Source organism: Chlorocebus sabaeus, chromosome 24, assembly GCF_047675955.1.
Source record: "Chlorocebus sabaeus isolate Y175 chromosome 24, mChlSab1.0.hap1, whole genome shotgun sequence".
Lineage (NCBI taxonomy): Eukaryota > Metazoa > Chordata > Mammalia > Primates > Cercopithecidae > Chlorocebus > Chlorocebus sabaeus.
This window is the reverse complement of record NC_132927.1, coordinates 19,824,705-19,838,263: the sequence shown is the minus strand read 5'-3', so window position 1 is coordinate 19,838,263 and position 13,559 is coordinate 19,824,705. Positions and strand designations below refer to the sequence as shown.

The 13,559-nt window shown below is 35.6% G+C and overlaps 1 pseudogene; it reads right to left on the bottom strand.

Annotated features, from left to right (window-relative positions):
* Window positions 1-12,942, bottom strand: part of LOC103229891 (tubulin beta chain-like) — a 36,025-nt pseudogene extending 23,083 nt beyond the window's left edge.
* Window positions 12,943-13,559: the final 617 nt, after the last annotated feature.

The window sequence follows — 13,559 nt, the reverse complement described above, 5'->3', positions numbered from 1 at the left end:
TTCATAATGTATTTCAAGTCCTTTGGTTTTTTGTTTGGATGTTCTATCAATCACTTAAAGCAATTAAATAATGTAAGTAATTAAAAGTGTTTTTGTTTTCGTTTTGTTTTGTTTTTAGATAGAGTCTCACTTTATTGCCCAGGCTAGAGTGCAGTGGCAAGATCTCGGCTCACTGCAAACTCCACCTCCCGGGTTCAAGCACCTGCCTCAGCCATCCCGACAAGCTGGGACTACAGGCGCCCACCACCGCGCCCGGCTATATATATATATATTTTTGGTATTTTTGGTAGAGACAGGGTTTCACCATATTGGCCAGGCTGGTCTCGAATTCCTGACCTCGTGATCCACCCGCCTTGGCCTCCCAAGTGCTGGGATTCCCAAAGTGCTGGGATTACCGGTGTGAGCTACCACGCCCGGAGGCAATTAAAGCTTTTAATTATTATTTTAGAGCCATCTATTTCTGTCTTTGATTCTGTTAGTTTCTATGTCAGATGTTTAGGGCTCTGTTCTTAGGTGTATATATGTTTATTTCTTCATGAGTTTAAAATTCCTTAATATATAATGTATTTTTGCCTTTTGTAATCATGTTTAACTCAACATCTATGTCTATTTTGTCTAATATTATAGCCTCCAAAAATTTCGTTGGTTACAATTTTTATAGAATGCTTTTTGCTATCCTCTCCCCAACCTATGTTTATCTTTATATCTAAATGTATTGTTTTGTAGATAGTAATTGTATTTTTTTGTTGTTGTTCAGCCTGACAATTTTCACATTACTAGAGATTTAAATTCATTTACACTTATTTACTGATAAGTAAAAACCTGCATCTGTCATTTTGATAATTGTTCTATGCTTTTATATTATTTTGTTCCTCATTTTCTCCATGAATGCCTTCTTTTGTGTTTAATTAATTGTTTTTAGTATATCATTTTATTCACATCTTATTTCATTGTCTATATGTTTCAGTTATTTTCTTACTGTTTACCCTGGGACTAAAATTAACAACTTAAAATTATAGTAATCTAAATTAATGCCAATTTAACGTTAATAGTACAGAAAGCTCTGGATTTATTCAGCTCCACTCCTGCTCCTTTATGTTCCTGTCATTCCAACACTTACATTAACAGATGTATAATGTGCCCATTAACATGTTTATAATCATTGTTTTGTGCATTTGTCTTTTAAATCATATGGGGAAAATGGAGAAGTTACAAACCAAAATGTTAGTGATACTGGTTTTAACATTATTTGATGTAGTTACTTTGACCAGTGTTCTTTATTTCTTGACATAGCTTCAAATCACAATGTAATATCCTTTCATTTTATCCTGAAGAACTACTTTTAGAAGGTTTTTTTTTTTTTTCAGTTCTATTAGCAATGAACAATCAGCTTTTCTTTATCTAAGAATGTGATAGTTTCTCTTTTATTTTCCAAGAATGGTTTTTGTCAGATATAGAATTCTTGATTGGCAGTATTGACTCATTAAAAATCAGGTGTTAGTCTTACTGAATATTTTTGTACATGACAAGTCATTTTCCTGTTGCTGTTTGTAATATTCTGACTTTGTCTTTTGACAATTTGATTATAATATGTCTCAAATTGAATCTGAATTTATTTTGTTTGGAGCTTGTTGAACTTCTTGAAAATGTAGACTCACATATTTTATCAAATTTCTTAGGTTTTTAACTTAAATATTCCTTAATTATTTTATCTCTCTCTTTTGACATTGCCATTCTTTATGTTTTTACTGTTGATGGTATTTCATAGGTCTCAATTTCTTTTATTTATTTATTTATTTTTCCTTTTGGCTCCCTAGGCTAGATAATTTCATTTTACCTATTTTCAAGTTTGTGATGATTTTTTTGCCTGCTTAACCCTACTGTTAATTTTTTGGGTCTATTATTGTACTATTCAATTTTGTAACTTCCATAAATTTATTTTTATAATGTCTATCTTTGTCTGTTTATTCACTGTTGAAACATTATTTTCCACTTTCCCTGTAGTTCTTCAAACATGGCTTCCTTTAGTTCTTTGATTACATTTAAGAAAATTAGATTAAATTCTTTCATCTAGTGAGTCTCTAGTAATGTTTGTGTTTCCCAGGAACCATTTCTGTTAATTTATTTTTCATTTCATGAATTGGTCACATATTTTTATTACGCTGAATAGCAGCTCTACCTATGCCTATTCTGTATGCCTACCTACCCTATTCTGTATAGTGTTCAGGAGTTTCCATGGCCTACTAGTTAAATATAAACTGTTAACTTTGCAAATAATGTTTTCTATTATAGTCCCAGGTTACACACATTTTCTTAGCTATTACTATTAGTTGTGTTCAATGTCTCTTAAAAGTAATCTAATTTAGGTGACACATTATGATAGAAGTTAAAACAATTGTCACAAGGGCCAAATGTAAATGGAGAAGATTGACTGCAAAAAGTCACAAGGGAATTATTGAGGTGATAAATTTTAGATCTTATTTGTGGCCATTACACTAGTGTATAATTGTGTCAAAATTCATAAAATTATAAATAAAAAAGAAAATTTTTATAAATTACAAAATCATACTTTAATTTTATACATGTAAATTATACTTAATAAAACTCACTTTAAAAGATCTTCAATAGGATGTGTAGCAACAATTTCTATTATGATAAAGAGCCAAAATGTTATTCTTTACTTTGAAATATTATTTATAAGTGAAATTAATGAATGATGATAAATATCGGCAATATTTTATCCACTGCTTTCGAAGGACTGATACAACTGAAGTAATTCAGGCTATCTTGTAATCTTTACAGTCACTATGATATCCCTGTTTTTTCTTTTAGTTTCAAGTGTATTCTATTAATATAGGACTTTATTGCACCATGAGAGTTGATTGAAAATAAAAAGTAATAAAATGTTACAGTTTACATAGATACCTTATCTATTAGGATGTTTCCAATTTCTTCATGGTATCTATTTATTATGAATGGTGTCAGTACTCTTGTATTTCACTTTTACCACATATCATACTGTTTTGTATGGTGTAATCATTTGGTAACATGTGAGTGACATTATTATAGATAATAGAGAATCTTTGAAAACATCACAATTTGGGAATGGGCTCTATTTTGATTTGAAATTTAGAAATAATAGATAGTGGATCAAAACCAAAATACGTAAAATTACATTGCAGAGAGGGAGAAAGAGCAAGATAGTCTATTAGAAACCTCTAGAGGGGAGTGTGAGGCAGGAGAATCACTTGAACCCAGGCGGTGGAAGTTGTGGTGAGACGAGATCGCACCATTGCACTCCAGTCTGGGCAACAAGAGTGAAATTCTGTCTTTAAAAAAAAAAAAAAAAAAAAAAAAAAGCCTCTAGTGATTGTACCCCCTTCCTGAGAAGGAATACCAAATTGTACAACTCTCCACACAAAAAAAGCATCTTCATAAGACCCAAAAATCAGGTTGGGTACTAGCTCAGCCACAGTGAGATAGAGCACCAACTGGGCTCCTGGAGTCCTTGATTCCAGGCCGTGGCACCTGAATGGCATTTCTGGACCTTCCCTGGGTCAGAAAGGATTCCACTGTCCTTAAGGGAAAAACTCAGACTAATAGAATTCACTACAAGCTGACTGTAGAGCTCCCTTGGAACTTGAGTGAGCATCAGCAGTAGCCAGGCAGTACTTGCAGTGGGCCTAGCGGGTTGATTGCCAGGAGAGACTCCTCTGCCTGAAAAAAGGAGAGGAAAGAGTGGGAAGGACTTTGTCTTGAAGCTTGAGTAGCCACAGTAGAATTGAGAACCAAGTAGATTCTTAAGTTTCTGACTCCAGGCTCTGGCTCCTGGACGGTATCTCTGAATCTGCTTGGTGCCAGGGGAATATGCTGCCCTGAAAGGAAGAACAAGAACATGGCTGGATTTGCCACTTAATAATTGTAGAGCCCATGGTCCTTGAGTGAACATAGGTAGTAGCCAGGCAGAGGTTACTGTGGGCCATGGGTGAGACCCAGTGTTGTGCTGCCCTCAGGTCTGACCCAGCACAGTCCCAGTGGTGGTGGTGACAGGGGTAACTTGTTTCATCCCTCCCCCAGTTCCAGGCAACTCAGCACAGGCAGACTCCATTTGCTTGGGAAAAAGTAAGAGACAAGATTAAGAGTCTCTGCCTGGTAATGCAGAGGAATTTTCTGGATCTTACCCAAGACAACCAAGGCGGTAAGTCTGTGAGTCTATAGAACCACATTACTGGGCTTGTGATGCCTGTAAAGCAGATATAGCTGCGGTGAGCAAAGACATAGATCACAATACCCAAGTCTCTTTGAGTATGGGGAAAACCTTCCTAAGAAGGATAGGTACACAAAAGCCCAGAATGCAAAGACCATAATACATAAATAAATTTTCAATGCCCAGACACCAACTAATATTCACAATTATTAAGACAATCCAGGAGAACATACCCTCAACAAACAAACTAAATAAGGCAGCAGAGATCACTCTGAGAGAAACACAAATATGTGACCTTTCAGATAGAATTCAATATAACTGTTTTGAGGAAACTCAAAAGAAATTCAAGACAACACAGAGAAGAAATTCAGAATTCTATTGATAACTTTCATAAAGAAATTTAAATAATTAAAAAGAATCAAGTAGAAATTCTGAGCTGGAAAAATTCAATTGCCATACTAAAGAATGCATTAGAGTCTCTGAACAGCACAACTGATCAAGCAAAAGAAAGAATTAGTGAACTTGACAACAGAATATTTGAAAACAAGCAGTCAAAGGAGACAGAAGAAAAAGAATTTTAAAAAGTGAAGGATATCTACAAGATCAGGAAAACAGCATTAAGAGGGCAAATCTAAGAGTTATTGGCTTTAAAGAGGAGGTGGAGAAAGAGATCAGGCTAGAAAGCTTATTCAAAGGGACAATCACTGAAAAATCTCCAAACCTAGAGAAATATATCAATGATCTACTATAAGACAATCAAATCCCATTGTTCAGTTTTGTCAAAGATCAGATGGCTATAGATGTGTGGTATTATTTCTGAGGACTCTGTTCTGTTCCATTGGTCTATATCTCTGTTTTGGTACCAGTACCATGCTGTTTTGGTTACTGTAGCCTTGTAGTATAGTTTGAAGTCAGGTAGCGTGATGCCTCCAGCTTGGGCCTATCATGGGGAGGGGGGAGGGGGGAGGGACTGCATTGGGAGTTATGCCTGATGTAAATGACGAGTTGATGGGTGCAGCACAGCAACAGGGCACAAGTATACATATGTAACAAAGCTGCACGTTATGCACATGTACCCTAGAACTTAAAGTATAATAATAATAAAAAATTAATAAAAAAAATAAATTAAAAAAAACATCAAATCCCAAGAAGATTTAACCTAGAGAAGACTATTTCAAGACATTTAATAATCCAATACACAATGATTAAAATAATTTTAAAAGGATCCTAAAAACAGCAAATGAAAAGAAACAAATAACATACAAAGCAGTTCCAATAAATCTGGAAGTACACAGAAAAATACAAAGCAAGAAAATAAAACATACCACCAAAGCATCGCTGTCACGAAAAGGAGTACAGAAAGGAAGGAAGAAAAGAAGAAAGAGTGGACAAAACTACCAGAAAACAAATAACAAAAGGGTATAAGTCCTTACTTACTAATGTTAACACTGAATGTAAATAGACTATAATTTTGAATCAAAATACAGAGTAGCTGAATGGACTAAAAAAAAAGATCAAATTATCTGTGCCTAAAAGAAATACACCTCACCTATAAAAACACATTGATTGAAAGCAACGGGATAAAAAAAATTCCATGTAAATAGAAACCAAAAAGAGCAAGAACAGCTATATTTATATCAGACAAAATAGATTTCAAGATAAAACCTATCAAAAGAAGCAAAGAAGGTCATTATATAATGATAGTCAACTCAGTAAGAGGATATAACAATTTTATATTTATGCACACATCACTGGAATACTCAGATCTATAAAGCAAACATTATTAGAGCTACAGAGAACAATAGACTAATATAATAATAGTTGGAGACATGAACACCCCACTTGGAGCATTGGACAGATCTTCCAGACAGAAAATCAACAAAGAAATATTGTACTTAATCTGCACTCTGGACCAAATGGATCTAATAAATATTAACAGAACTCTTCATGCAGTGGCTGCAGTATACACATTCTTCTCCTCAGCACATAGATCATTCTCAAGGATAGACCATATGTTAGTTCATATAATAAGTCAGAAAAAAATTCAAAAAAATTAAAGATATTGTATTTAATCTGGCCACAATATATTGAAATTAGAAATCAACCACAAGAGGAATTTTGAAATATACAAACCAATTGAAATTAAAAAAACAAATATGCTCCTGAATGACCAGTGGGTCAGTGAAGAAATAAAAAAAAATCAAAAAGTTTATTAAAAGCAATGAAAAAGAAACAAAACATATCAAAACCTATAGGATACAGAAAAAGCATTATTAATAGAAATGTTTATAGCAATAAGTGCCTATGTCAAAAAAGAAAAAAAAAAACTTCAAATAAACAACCTAATTATACATCCTAAAGAACTTAAAAAGGAAAAGCAAACATAACCCAAAATTAGTAGAAGAAAATAAGTAATATATATTAGAGTGGAAATAAATGAAATGGAAACAAAGGAATAAATAAAAGCCAATGAAGTAAAAAGTTTTTCTTTTTGAAAAGATAAACAAAATTAACAAACTTTTAGCCAGACTAATTTGGAAAAAAAAGACAAAAGACCCACATAAATAAAATTAGAGATGAAAAAGGAGAGATTACAAATGACACCAAAAAAATTCAAAGGATCTTTAGAGGCTGCTCTGAGCCATTTGCCAATAAATTGAAAACCTAGAAGAAATGGATACATTCCTAGACATACACAACTTATCAAGACTGAATCTTGATAGGTTAAATCTATCTTGAATCTGTCTCGGATCTACCAATCTTGAATCTATCAAGATTGAATCATGAAGAAATCCAAAACCTGAACAGACCAGTAACAACCAATGAGATTGAAGCCATAACAATAAGTATCACAGGAAAGAAAAGTCCAAAGCTTGATGACTTCAGTGATTAATTTTACTAAACATTTAAAGAACTAAAATGAATTCAACTCAAACTATGCTGAAAAATAGAGGAGGACAGAATATTTAGAAACTCATTCTGTGAGGGCAGTATTATCATAACCTTACCATTTATATCCAGTATGGTTCCACAAGTGTGTGTTTTGTTTCTCTAACATAAGTTGTTTAGAAGTGGGACTATACAATTAAGAATGTTAAAGCTTTTTTTTAAAAAAGAATTGCTGATAAAAAAAAAAATCTGAAGAAAACGTGAAGTGGGACAAACTTTCTTACTGTTCTTGTATCTCTGTCAGTTTTTTAAAATTGTTTTTGTCTTAGGCATCGTGGCCCTCTGGCTGCTGCAGACACACTGAAACATTCCACCTCAGGCGTTCTTTTCTCCCTAGCCTAGTTTATACAAATGAACATGTTTATCATATACCCTGATATGATTAGGCCTTGTGTCCACACTCAAATCTCATCTTGAATTGTAATCCCCAGGTGTTGAAGTAGATACCTGGTGAGAGGTGATTAGATCATGGGGGTGGTTTCCTTGATGCTGTTCTCATGATAGGGAGTGAGTTCTCATGAGATCTTATGATTTTATAAGTATTTGACATTTTCACCTACATACCATATCTCTCTCGTCTGCTGACATGTAAGATGTGCCTGCTTCCTCTTCCACCATGATTGTAAGTTTCCTGAGGCCTACCACCATGCTGAACTGTGAGTCAACTAAGTCTCTTTTCTTTTTCTTTTTTTTTTTTTCTTTTTTTCTTTTTTTTTTTTTTTTGAGATGGAGTCTCGCTCTCTCGCCCAGGCTGGAGTACAGTGGCCGGATCTCAGCTCACTGCAAGCTCCGCCTCCCGGGTTCACGCCATTCTCCTGCCTCAGCCTGCCGAGTAGCTGGGACTACAGGCGCCCGCCACCTCGCCCGGCTAGTTTTTTGTATTTTTAGTAGAGTCGGGGTTTCACCGTGTTAGCCAGGATGGTCTCGATCTCCTGACCCCGTGATCCTCTCGTCTCGGCCTCCCAAAGTGCTGGGATTACAGGCTTGAGCCACCGTGCCCGGCCGTCTCTTTTCTTTATACATTTCTCAGTCTTGGATAGTATCTTTATAGAAGTGTGAGAATGGACTAATGTATACCTCATTACTTAGGTTTATGTTTTCTGCCAGGGAACTGAGAAACACACTCTTACGCTTCAAATATTCCTTAGTTTACTAATAACTGAGGTCTTATTAGAGTCTACATGTGGTCATAAAAATGCATGTTAAATATATGGATAAAAATAATGTTTACCTGGCATCATTGTAGGAATGGAAAACACATTGATAAAGCACACATATTCTTGTAGTTATTTTTAAAGTTAGTTTTTCCACATTCTTACATGTAAGAAATTGTTTACAAAACTGCTTAATATTTTATAACAATTATAATTTCCTATGCCCAGATTAAATAATAAATAATATGTAGAAAAGTACATTGAATATAAAGTAAAACCAGCCTTAAAATTTAATTGTATTGAGGTTTTTTTTTTTTTTTTTTTTTTTTTTTTGGTTTGTCTATTCTCATAGCTTTTGTGTTATTTGAGAAACTGAGGAATGTTTTAAATTTTATTTTATTTTATTTTATTTGACACATAATATTTGTATATATTTGTGGGGTACAATGTGATGGTGCTATATATGTATACATTGTGGAATGATCAAATCAAGCTATTTTACACATCTGTACCTCAAACACTTTCTACTCTTTGTAGTGTGAACATATAAAATCCACTCTTTTAGCTGTTTTGAAACATGCAATACATTATTCTTAGAAATAGTAATCATGTTGTGCAATAGCTCATTGGAACTTATTCCTCCTGTCTAAATGAGACTTTATACCCTTTCACAAATTGTATCTTTTTCCCCATCCACCTTGCACCCCATCTGTTAGCCACAACACAAAGAACACTCTATACTGACGGTGGTATTGTAAATTAGTATAACTATTTTAGACAATGTGGCGGTTTGCTGAATATGTCTGCAATATGCTGAAGAAATATCTGCACTCTCATGTTCATTGCAGCATTATTCACAATAGCAAAAATATTGAAACAACCAAAACACCCATCAACTGATGAACTGATTTTTTAAAATGTGGGACATATACACAATGGAATAATATTCAGTCTTAAAAAGCAGGACATTCTGTCATTTGTGATAACATAAATGAACCTAGATGACATTATGCTAAGTAAAATGAGCAAAGTACAGGGAAATACATACATGATGTCACTTACATGTGGAATATAAAAAAGTCAAACTCATAGAAGCAGAGAGAAGGAGAATGAGGAATGCTTTTATTGGAATATTTTCTTTTGTTTGTGTTCTAACAAGTCCTCACTTTTTAAACGTTAGAAATTGCATATACTGGGGAAATGAAATACTTTTAGTCAAAAGTGTTCTTATAGATGACATATTATTTTATCTGATCAGATTATGCTTATATTTCCTCTGCTTCTTTAAATTTTTATAAAAATTAACTAGATGAAAACATTCAAATTAAAAAATGTATATTTTCAAAAACTAGATGACTGAAGGATAAGAGTAATAATAAATAATTATTTTACTAGGTGTGGATGAACTCTTACTTTTATCTGGATGTACCAAGAAAACATACTATAAGAAAATAGTCTTATCTCTAAAAACCGCAAATAGCAAGTTAACTCAATTAAATTGTTTTTGACTTACGTTTCTTTAAAATTAAGAACAACAATTTTTTTTTTTTTGTCCCAGAACTTTTTCTACAACAGCACTCTGTACTCACTGAGTGTAATATGGGTTTGTAAAATTGGATACAGGACACATGCAGAAACTATAAATGAAGCAGGAGTTTACTACCAAATATAGCTCTTATACAACAGAGGATAAAGGGCGTATAGTGTGTTTTCCTTCAATGGGTGCAAAAAACCTGTTTCTACTTAATATTTCATTGAGTGGAATGACTTTTGACACACAAGCGCTTTTGACTGTCAACGCTCAGCTGTTAGACTTCTTACATTATCCTCAGTTGAAGAGAACTGTCTCGTACATACTTCATCCACCCTTTCCAAAGGGCAGCATGCATCCAGTGCCTATTCCATGCTTGATCCTATTGGGTCAACTCAGGACAAATGTGCAGCAGCATCCCTGCTTCAGAATTCCCTTTGCTCGTGACTCAGGATTTGTTACTATGTTGCAGTCTGATGTCTCCTCCTGGTGATTTTGCTCTCTTCCCTTTCAGCACAGATGTTGATTCCAAGGTAACTGTAAAAATAACTTTCTTTCTACTAATATATATTTGAGTATTCTTTCTGAGAAAACCAAGTCCAAGGGGTCTTGTTAGTATCCCAGGGGGTCTGAGAAAGTAGATACTAAGAAGGAATTTTGGATGTGGATCACCTGCTGCTTGGTTGTGGTAAAGACTATTATTGGCAGTAGATGAATGATGGATACACTTTGGCATAAAATAAGAATGCAACTGTTAAACTCTCAAGGTAGTGAGATGAGCTGTTGCATTGGTGAAAAAAATACACTAGTAACTGTACTATATTATGGGCTTTAGTATATGAAGGAAATAGTAATTGCAAGTTCAATAGAATGGTATATGGCTGTTGCTGGGGGCAACTGATGTTCCAGGGAAAAAATTTAAAAGGCTGAAGTTGATTATTCATCAAGTGAAACTAAATGTAAAAGCCAGAGAGCCCCTTGGTAGCATATGAAGTGTGTCTCATTTCCTGTGGCCAAAAATGAAGAGAAAGCTGAGTACCCATACCTGGCCTTAATCATAGAAATAGCAAACCTCTAGAGAAGTTTAAATTTTCAAACTAGCAAGGCTACCTATGCGAAATAAAAACCCATGGCTGGGAAAAAGTAAAACCATAATACATGGGATGAGAAAATATAGGATGAGGCAATTGAAAACCTTGAAGCTCCATAATTCTCTGAAAGCTTTGTATCTGCAGAAGGAAATTTTCCACATAGGTAAAAGACAGCAAAACCTCCACAATTTATGGAAATGCAGGAGCATGTCTCTGGCTAGAAAACATTCTTCAAGAATGTGTCTCCTTCTTTCCACCTAGGCCATAGGCAAATAAAAAGGGATAAGTCATACTATAATCCAGCCAATAAAACTTGGGCCTGCTAAGGTAGGAAAGGAAACATACTCTGAGGGAACTGCAGGAGCAGCTCAGTCGGACAGTTTGCATGGAATTCAATAATGAAAGCCCCGGATCTGGGGGAGTGTTAGACACTGGAGGGTTTATGGATATAAATCTCTCCTCAGATTCAGAATCTAATACACCGGCAAGGCCCTTGTGAAATAGTACAAATATCTTGCTATAATTGCTCCTAGGAACCTAGAGAAAATGATGGAAAACAGTAAGTAAAAAAGAGACACCAGAACTGCTATGACATACAGTAAAAAAAAAAAGAAATCATAGACTCAGGAATTTGTCATGGATGTGCTCTGTAAGACTATAAACCCTGCCAATAACTACACTCTTTAGGTTATTAAGAATAGTCTGTTTATCAAAGCAATAAAGAATGTACTTGAGAAGGGCATCAGCTTCACTGGCAAACTAAATGAGTCTTTCACCTATAGGACAGATGGCTTTACACAACTGTTATAGGTTCTGTGACAGAAATGTGAATGTTGAGAGTCTGCAAAACAGAGGTCAGGTGGCACTTACCTATCCCAAGAAGCTGGATAAAGTTAAAAAATAAGCATAAAAACCAAGGAGAGACCAGAGAGGTTTGATCTATAGTATTGTGGAGATTATTAATAAAACGATTTTGATAAGCAACACTTTTTCCTCTGAACTTCATTTCATATGAATTATTTTAAAATATATTTCCATTTATTGATTTAATTATTACATTTTCTTCTACAAACCATTTGGTGGTTCTCATAGAAGCTAAACTTGCATTCCTGTTTTACAAAAGTCTAATATTTAATTTTTATGTGATATTTTCTGTTGGCAAAATATACATGGCATGTTATGTATTAGTGCATTCTCGCATTGCTATAAAGAACTTCCTGAGACTGGGTAATTTACAAAGAAAAGAGGTTTAATTGGCTCACAGTTCCATAGGCTATACAGAAAGAATGGCTGTGTGGACCTCAGGAAAATTACAACTAAACTCGAAGGTGAAGGGAAAGCAGATACGTGCTACATGACTGGCACAGGAGGAATAGAGGGAAGGAGGAAGTGCTACACACTTATAAACAACCAGATCTCATGAGAACTCATTCACTATCATGAAAACAGCAGGGGGAACATCTGCCTCCATGGTTTACTCACCTCCCACCAGGCCCCTTCTTCAACATTGGGGATTACAATTTGTAATGAGATTTGGGTGGAGACATAGAGATAAACCATATTATTTCTCCTCTACCCCCCAAATCTCATGTCCTCCCATTTTAAAACATAATCATGCCTTCCCAACAGCCCCACTAAAGTCTTAACTTATTCCAGCATTAACTCAAAAGTCCAAGTTCAAAGTCCCATCTGAAACAATGCAAGTTCCTTTCACCTATGAACCTGTAAAATCAAAAACAAATTATTTACTTCCAAGATAAAATGGAGGTACAAGCATTGGGTAATTTTCCTTTTCCAAACTGGAGAAATTGGCTAAAACAAAGGGATGACAGGCCCCATGCAAGTGTGAAACCCAGCAGGGCAGTCATTAAATTTTAAAGCTCCAAAATAATCTCTTTTGACTCCATGTCTCACATCCAGTCCGCAGTGATGCAAAAGGTGGGCTCCCAAAGCCTTGAGCCTCTCTGCTCCTGCAGCTCTCCAGGGTGCAGCCCCCGTGGCTTCTTTCATTGCTGGTGTTGAGTGCCTATGGCTTTTGCAGGTGCACAGTGCAAGCTGTTGGTGGAGCTACCATTCTTGGGTCTGGCAGATGGAGCCCCTTTTTCTCACAGCTCCACTAGGCAGTGCCCCAGTGGAGACTCTGTTTGGGGGCTCCAAACCCATGTTTCCACTCTGAACTACCCTAATAGAAATTCTATGTGAGGGCTCTGCCCCTGCTGCAGACTTCTGCCTGGACGTTCAGGTATCTGCATACATCCTCTGAAGTCCAGGTGGAGGCTCCCAAGTTTTAAATCTTGCACTTTGCACACCTGCAGGCTTAACACCATGTGGAAGCTTTGGTGACTTCTGGCTTGTACCCTCTGAAGCCACAGCCTGAGATATATCTGGGACCCTTTTAGTCAAGACTGCAGCTAAAGTAGCTGGGATATAGGGAGCATTTTCCTGGCATTGTGCAGGGCAGCAGGGCCTTGGTCCTGGCCCATGAAACCATTCTTCCCTTTTGGCCTCTGGGCCTGTGATGGGAGATGCTGCTGTGAAGGTCTCTGAAATACCTTGGAGGCCTTTTACCCATTGTCTTGGCTATTAACTTTTGCTCCTCTTTGTTTACACCAATTTCTGAAACAAGG